Source organism: Acanthaster planci, linkage group LG18 (genome assembly GCF_054643075.1).
Source record: "Acanthaster planci isolate LZ-2023a linkage group LG18, COTS_SCS, whole genome shotgun sequence".
NCBI lineage: Eukaryota > Metazoa > Echinodermata > Asteroidea > Valvatida > Acanthasteridae > Acanthaster > Acanthaster planci.
Genome location: NC_141794.1, coordinates 3,141,838 through 3,150,660, shown reverse-complemented (window position 1 = coordinate 3,150,660; position 8,823 = coordinate 3,141,838). Strand labels below are relative to the sequence as shown.

General features: G+C 40.7%; 1 long non-coding RNA gene across 2 annotated transcripts; it reads left to right on the top strand.

Annotated features, from left to right (window-relative positions):
* The first annotated feature begins 363 nt into the window (after positions 1-363).
* On the top strand, positions 364-8,391 carry LOC110978176 (uncharacterized). 2 transcript variants are annotated; one of them, XR_002598030.2, is made up of 5 exons: positions 364-855; positions 3,915-3,985; positions 4,265-4,362; positions 6,407-6,554; positions 8,012-8,391. It is a non-coding gene; the product is annotated as an uncharacterized LOC110978176 (long non-coding RNA). The 2 variants fall into 2 exon arrangements; XR_002598031.2 differs by having other exon boundaries at positions 370-859.
* Positions 8,392-8,823: the final 432 nt, after the last annotated feature.

Sequence of the window (8,823 nt, the reverse complement as noted above, 5' to 3'; positions counted from 1 at the left end):
TCAATTTCTTTTCAATTTTTTGTGGGTTAACCAATTACATTTTTAATTATTCCCACAAAACAAAATCACCCCCCAAAAAGTGATTTTTCCGAAGTCTGATTGCAGCCATTTTTCAAGTGGCAACCCTCAACTTTCTCGGGCACTTAGGACCATTTTTCAACCGTAGTTTTCAGCCCTTCTGCCCTCATATGAAAGCTCAAAGACCCAGGGAGTTGATCCTGGCGACGATTTACACAATCTCACCATTTTGGGGGCCAAACAATCTCTTTTTTCAAAAGATACTGTGGGTGGGGGCACTTTTAATGCTAATGAGCTGGTCAGAAATTCTCACTTGAATTAGTGGTCTGCACCCGTAAGCCAGTAAGTCCAGTGAGCCAGGGCCGTTTTCCAATAGTCAATTCGTCTCCGTAGCAGACTTCGTGATGGAAATTAATCCCCGATTGTGGGCCTGAATTGTTAAAGTTAATTGAAGTACTGTAATGTTTGCCTCTTTACATCTTACTTGATTTTTTGGCACTATCAGACTTACTACTGCGCTTAGAACCTAAAAGTCAGGAAGTAAAAAAAAAAAAAAAGTTGAAGCCTGATACGGAGCTCAAGTCGAGTATTGGAAAACGGCCCAGGCACTCCGTGCATGACGTAATTACGCGAAGCTGATCGACGCTGCGTCGAAAACCATTTACATATGGCGGACCGGCTACTGACAGATACACTGCAACAAGTGCAAACAACACGTGGGTGCGGTGGCACACGTGCACGTGTAGTACTATACTATCAGAGCGAATTTTCGCGACGTTGTGTATTGAAGAAATTAGTGAGGAATCGCTGACACACCTTCATGATGACATTGATGGAGTAGGTACAATGGATTTTGCTTTTATTATTCCATACTTTACATAAATTTATAGGCCTGCCGCCTGTGTTCCTTCCTCTATGCTACATCATGTAACTTTGTAAGGCTTCAGTTGAGAGTGATGAGACCATGGCGAAAGGAAAATACCATGTTGAGACTAATCCTACATGAAGGACTATAACGGTTTCCCTGTCGTATATTTGTTCAGGTTGTGTAGACAGAAGCACGAGAAATTGTGAATTAATAACAGAAATACAGACATAAAACGACTGGTTTATTTACATAGATGATCAACCCTTGGAACTTGAGCCAGCTTGCCAAACGGCGCACAATACAAACAACACATTAGACTGGCAAACAGTTCCATTACAGGACTAGGATCAACACTAGCAGGCTAGGCATGCCTACGCTTACTGGCTACAGTACATGTGCATGGCCCATTTCTATGAAAGTGACATGGGTAACTTATAGGCCTAGGCCTACAGCTACAGTAGGGCCTATATCATATGCCCATTAACCCTAACAGTCCCAAATCCTCCAATTGCAATACGATTTTACATACACCCTAGGGGGTTAGTGTTAAGTTACTAGCATGACTAGTGACTAATGACTTGCACACATCTTGCAAATTGTTTATCCCTCAAGTCTTGGGTCTGATGTGCTCCCCCCCTACCTGTAGCTTGTATTACAAGGCCATCCAACATATGATACAAGCCCAACTTCACTTTGGCATGCTGTGCATGATGATGTACCTGTTCCTGTAGATCAATCAATTAAATGGTCTGAGCAACTTGGACTCTTACAAATTGCCTTTTTAAAGATTTGGATATGGTTCAGCGAAACATGGCATTTTGGCGATGTGCCACACTGTATACTCATCAGTCATGTCAGTGTGAAGTCGCCAACTTGGTCTGAAATCAACTCGCTTCTAGTCAACTCCATCTCAGGTCAACTCTGTCCCAAGACAACTCGGTCTCGTCAGCTCTTGAAGGCAGGAACTTGGCTGCAGCATGAATAAAAATCTTCCAAGCTAGTTTCAGCACACTTTAGCATACCTGTATTAAAGTACATGTATTTCGAGAATTCTAACATTGTATACACACTTTATTTACACATACAGTCCTATACTGACATGTACATGAGATGCCTGGCTTTGTAATTTGGGAAGGCCAGGCACTTGGATGCATCATTAATTACCTCAGATGAGAAGGCAAAATCCCAGTCTTTCTTGCTTTACTGACAAACTTTGACATATAAGTATTTCCAGAATTCTAACATTGCTAACTATATTTACACATGTGGCCTACTGACATGTGCAAATTCCACTTGTTTCCAATCAGATTTCCCCTTGAGAATGAGAGCAACCATTAAGCTTGAGGTACCCAGGCTAAAGGAGGTTTTTACACCAAAAATCACAGAGGGTTTCCTCATCGTTCTTCTGTTTATTCTTTCTAACAATCGCACCGTCCCGTCATTTTGTGTGCATCACACAGTGCACATGCAGGGACAGGAAAGGGCCAGTATAGCCGAGCTAGTTCCGCATGTCATTTCAACTATTTTTGGAGGTGGCAGTGTTTAACCTGTCACAGCTAGCAAAGCACTTGGCCTGATGGTATCCCTCCAGTCACACAGCTCAGAGGCCACTCATGTGATAATAACAAGATTCCGCCCCCTAAATTGGCAATTGGCCCGCGCATGTGCACTGAGCATGTGATGCACGCAGATTGTTAAGTACAATGTGATTGTTGGGAAGAAAACGGGAGATAAATGAGTAAACCCTCCAATTTCTCAAAATGAGATTGGTCTTTAAGTCTGAAAACAGCATTAATTACACAGTTTTGAAGAGGTACTGTATATATGTAGGTACCTTAAGGTTGCTCTCATGTGAAAATTTGATCGAAAAGGTTGAATTTGCGTCACTGGTCATGATACCGTACCTCAAAGGCTGGCTTCAAAAAACAGACAGCATTGCAATCCCATGTAAACAAACATGGCCACAAGTCACACAGATTAGTGACTTTAGAACATCCTGTAGGCATACCCCACAGTTCGGGAGGTGAACCTCCTCAACATGGCAAATATCTTTTCCCCATCAATCCTGTTCTTATTCTCAGCGTGGGCCTGTCACCTAGCCCAGATTGGACGGTACTTTTGGTATCTTCAGTTAGGGTTATATACGTGTATGAGACCTGGGTGGGACCTTGAGAAGAACACCCCAATCCGTTTATTTCCATGCATCTGGACGAGCCTCCCATCTCACATTAAGGACTCTGCGATAGTTGACTCTCTAACGTGTTTCTCTTGAAACCCAATTGCCCACTTTTATGACCTGTAGTTTGCATTCATACATACCTGGAAATGTTCAGAAATTTCTTGTTAAACTGAATAATGACACTTGAACTTCCAGCTTCTAAAAGGTTATTTTTTGATGTTATTCTAATTTTATATCAATTATATAGAAATGCACTATTTCATGTATATTGTCTGTGCTCTGGGCGGTTTCACTAGGACAGCAACTGGCTTGAGCAGGATGTACATGTATCTTGAGAAAGGTGGGATGGGCTTGGGTTGGGGTGTGTGGGGGTGTTGTGCGTTGGCTGAGTGAGGTTGGGCCCAGAGCAGTGACAATATGCAAATGATTGATCATATATGTATATATGTTCTGTGTTGGCATTTTAAGTTTGGATAGACAGGTCCTTGGCCCAATGTGTTTAATTATACTGTTGTCTATCCAGGCCGGCTTATAATGCTTTTATTTAGTCCCTGTTTCCCTTTTGCCTATTTTTCTCTTTCTTATCTCTCCATTCATCCACCTCACTATCTGTTGTCCTGTTTTCCTCTGGTTTTGTTGAGTTTGTTTTATTTCACCGACAGTTTCTGTATTGTTTTGCTTGATGGCCAAATAAGTAATACTAATAAAATGTCTGTAGAAATTTGGAGAATGTATCACTCTGGAGAGGATTTTTTAGGATTCGTAAAGGTTTCCATGAACCACCGTCTTTCTATGCTGTCCTTACGTCTTGCTGCTTAAATAATTATTACTTTGTCTACACTTTGTCAGCTCTGACAAGTTTGGCCTCGCAGAAAATGATGAAGATGACTCTGATGTTAGCCGTAGCACAGACAGAGAAGGTAAGTACATGTACTTTGTCTAAAGACTGTGTGTAAAAAGGCCCTAGATATCAAAAAGAAAATGAACAATTCCATGCAAAACCTTTGTACCGTGACTTCCTTTGTTCTACAAATTCAACAATGCAATGCAGCTACCTCTAAGGAATGATAATGCTTACATTTTTTGTTCATTTTTTCAATTTTTTTATGATGAAGTCACTACTCTGTTTTCACTGCTGAAGTTAACACCTAGAGTCAGTGATGATATCCATATTTTATCTCCTTGTTGTTCTTCTCAAGACGTGGGCTCAAGAGAGACTCAAGTTCCAGTGAGGACCCAAGTGACAGCTACTCTCACAGTGATGAGGAACAAGAACAGTGGATGGAGAAAACAGCAGGTACAAAAGCTGTCACTTGTCAGTCATATTTGCCATCCGTGAAGAAATCTGGTAGATTTGGCCCTGGTACTTCCTAACGTCTCATCTCTAAAAGAGCTTGGTTACATTGGACCACCTCACAGGCTGCGGCAATCCCACAAAAATTGGGCTGTCCAATGCTGGATTTTTGTACAAACTTTGTTCATGTTGTATGCATGATTTTCCTTCCCATTACAAATATTGAAGTTTTATCTCAATCTGTCATATGGTTTGACAGTCACTTGGAAGTTGGGAATGGCAGCGGAAAAGTATACATTCTTGGTTGACCTCTCTCGGAAAAAAAGATGCTGTGCGATGCAACGGTATGTTGGATTTTCACAAAAATGGTATCAGAATGACCAAAACGAATTATTAAAAAAACTCCAGAAGGCGTCTGGAAAATATGCACCTTGATAATATTGAAAAAAATGTTACAGGGAGGTAGATTTTCCCTCCCCTCCCCCAGCTCTTTAGGGTAAAATGCAGAGGTTCTTCAAGAAATTTCCACTCACATAGCCAGAGTTTTCACAATTTGTTAAGTTGAGAAAGTATCAAAGCAGTCACTAGGTACCTCCAGTTGTTTGAACCTTGTCAACTGGCTGAAGATGGACCTTTTCCGAATCAGCCGGCTTAGGCTGACAGAATTACACAAGTCTGTGGCAAAAGACTGAAGCCACTCACTTGTGGCTTTAATCATTTAGCCTGTAAAGGCACAGTCCACCATTTGTCTTTTGTTGATTATTTTCCTTTGAAGTAACAAAATTACTTAATATCTGAAGAAGGGAACACAAGAATGAACCTGATGAAGATGAAGTTTCAGCTTAATAGTGACTGCCCCATATTCTGAGAAAACTATTCTAGGACTTGGATTTCAGATCAAAAGTTGCTGAGTTGTGTTTTAAATTGTGCCTGAATTCAGCATCTGGGAAACATTCTCATATTCAGTTGAATGCAGCTACACCTTGTCACCCCCTGAACTGATGAATTATAGAAACTGCTAGTGTCTGTGCATCATGCCAACGCTTGCACGCATTTCTAATAGTGACTTTCCAAACATTTGAGAAGGCATCTGCTTGAAATCATTGTTTCTTCATGATGACCATTTGCCAGAAAGAACAGTTTCTCACAGAATTTAGTCCTCTATCCAAACCAAGTATGCTTTTCAACAACAATTTGGATACCTTTGGATAACTGCAAATAATGGACTGTACAGTACTTTTAACCCATTTGTCCTTGTACAGAGTTCCCACAGTCATTGAAAATCCTGGGAAAAAGTTGTCCCGGCAAGTCATGGAAAACTCATGGACAATTGGTCTGAGGAAAAATCATGGAAATCAAGATTGTATGAAGATGATTTTGATGGTGGTTATGGATAGTGGCTATGGCAGTCTTCCCGTTTATTATACCTAATTTTCTGTGCAGAGTGACATTAAATGTCATGGAAATTGTCATATTTTAGTTCTGGAAAGTGCAGGAAAGGTCACTGAATTTGATTTTCAGATTTCATGGGAACCTTGCTTGTAACAACCAGGGCCCAATTTCTCGGCGCTGCTTAGCACGTGATTTCATGCTTGCAGAGGCTCCGCGTATTTCATGCATACCATAAACAGCAGGTACAGCCAAATGCATCCCACCTTTGAGGAAAGATGTGCTTAAACTTAGTGATGTAACAATAGAAAACCCTATCCGCATGCAGCCCTTAGCACAACCACCCCTACACCGCCATGAAATAGTGCACAAGGTTAGCACGTTTTTCTGCTAAAGTTAGCCCAATTTTTCTGCTGACTGTGTTAAGAAGCCCCATGAAATTGGGTCCTGACCCCACCCAGCCTGTTACACCCTGCACTCCCCAGCACTGTACATGTATGGTTTTACAAATTTAACAGCGACCCACAATAAGAGTCTATGTGGTGATGGGTTGAAACGTGGATGTTTTGCTAATTGAGGAAAAAAATTACTATAACAGTGTGACTGAAAATCCTTAGGTGACCTTTTCTTGTTTTTTGTCATTTTTCCCTGTGTTTAGATTTGGGAAGGCCTCGTTGCCAGGTGAATGTACATGTACTGCCATGGCTGCCTACATGAATGTTGAGGCTGGCTAGTGTCATGGTGCAAGTGGACTGACCGATGATATCTCCAAAGTGAAGAGGCAGGTTACTTCATGAGTAGCACAGGTAAGAGTCCTGTGTTTCATATCATTGCTGGCTTTCGGCAAGGATGAATCCAGGAAAGGGGGAGGGGCCAATTGGGCTCGTGACCAAAAAAGGAGCAAAAGTGTTTATTTAAAAAAATGAAATGATCTTTTTGGTCTATTTAATTTCCCCTTGAAAGTGGAAATGTAGCCTAACCCCTGAAACAACTTTAAAAATGAAAAAACAAAACTTGGCCCTCCCAGAAGAGTTTGTCCCCGTTCCCCACCCCCCCCCAAAAATTGGGTCCTGGATCCGCCCTTGGATGCTTGTGGCTAGCTTTAAGGCAACCCTGACCGAGGGATGGTTGTGTGCATTGTGTTAACCAGGCAGGACAAAAGGGATGAGGTTAAACCCTTGTACCAGGGCAAGCTAGTTGAATGCACCCACTGTACTGGAATAGTTCACATTTTCCTGGCCTAAAGTTCCTTTTCCTTCATGGTTTGTTGCTGTTTCATGACAAATTACCATTGATCAATGGTCCACATTTCCTGAGAAATATTCAATATGTTCAAGGAGCAATTTGGGTTTCATAGTTTTAATAGCGAAACTCATGAAATGATGCGTCTAATCATAGACATATAATACCTTTAGACCAACAACAGCAGGGGCACAGTTCAAGTTTTCTTCCTCATAATATTGCCCATTATTACAAGCCATTAGTAGAAGCCACGGTGCACATTACGAAAAATTCAGATAAGTTCCTGACAACCCTGTTAATAAGTGAATATTTTGAAAGCAAATTTAACATATTTTCTCAAGTTCTAATTGATAGAGCACTGAGAACTGTGTTTCAAATCATTTCAAAAATAAAGTCTAGAAATTTAAGTGTTCAGAGGTCTTATTTAAAGAGGGATCTACCTTAATTTTGACAAATATTGAACCAAAACACAAAAAGGGACCACGTTGTAAAAACTTAACAGTATTTCAGTCACCATCCAAAATTTCCGATTTGCATCCAACTCAACAGACTTGAGCATACTGTTGAAATATTTCTGCCCACACTTTTGGGAACAATCATTGATTTCTGTAGGAGTTGTTGGTCCATAGATATTTTAGGTTTGTGGTCTTCTCTGGTTGATGGAACAGTATTACTGTAAAACAGCGCCCTCGCTTGTTAGGAAAAATGTCACTTTTGATTCACTGAACCCCAAAGGGGTGTCTGGAAAAATATTTTTAACAAAGAGTACAAATCACAAATGCTTTCAGAAGTAATGGGTCAGCAGTGTCAAAGGAATCCTCATCATAGTTCATTTTCCGACATGGAAATAGATGAAAAGCAATACACACTAACAGTTTTTATGAAATAAAAGGTCTAAAAATAAATTTATTTTAAATAATAAAATAAATAATTTAAATAATTTTATAAATAAAATAATTCTGAAGTAATGTCTCAATTTCTGCTGCAACTTAGTTCCTTTTGTCATTAATTTCTTCCCCAGACCTCCTCATATGAAAGCTGTGGGTATGCCCCAGGAGAAGCAGACCATGATGCTGATGAGAAGAGCGCCCTCGCCTCCTTCAACCTGGAGAGAAGGAAGGTGGAGGCCAAGATCCTATGGGACTGCACAGAGATGATTCATGAGAATGTCAAGGAAAGGAAGTAACTCAGATAGATGCCAGTCCTCGCCTCCATCACTGAGGAACAGTTTCCAAGATTGCATGAGGGAACCTCATCTGAATCTTAGGCATTGATTCACAAAAAGGCAAGGAAAGGACTCAATCTTTTCAGAGATGCAGTTCCTTGCTTCCACCTTAGTGATGGAGCAAGCCTGTCTGCATTTGTACACTACTCAAAGGATCAAAGGATCATACATGGTGATTAATTATTTAAACAAATGATATTCACATCGCAAAAAATGAGCGCTATTTAATTTGGCTATTTTCTGGCATCAAAACAAGAAACTTCCGCTACAGAGTACTGAAATCTCATGATCGACGATGAATAAAAACTTTGGTCAGCACCTTGTCCAGGTCCTTCTTGGCCCTGAAAATGATGTATAAGAAGTTGAGTTTTCACCAAGTGATGTGAGGGCGCTGTTTATGAGTTAGAATGATATTGCTGTAATGTGGGGGCGCTGTTTATGAGTTTGAGTGATATTGCTGTAATGTGGGGGCGCTGTTTATGAGTTAGACTGATATTGCTGTAATGTGGGGGCGCTGTTTATGAGTTAGAATGATATTGCTGTAATGTGGGGGCGCTGTTTATGAGTTAGAATTGTATTGCTGTAATGTGGGGGCGCTGTTTATGAGT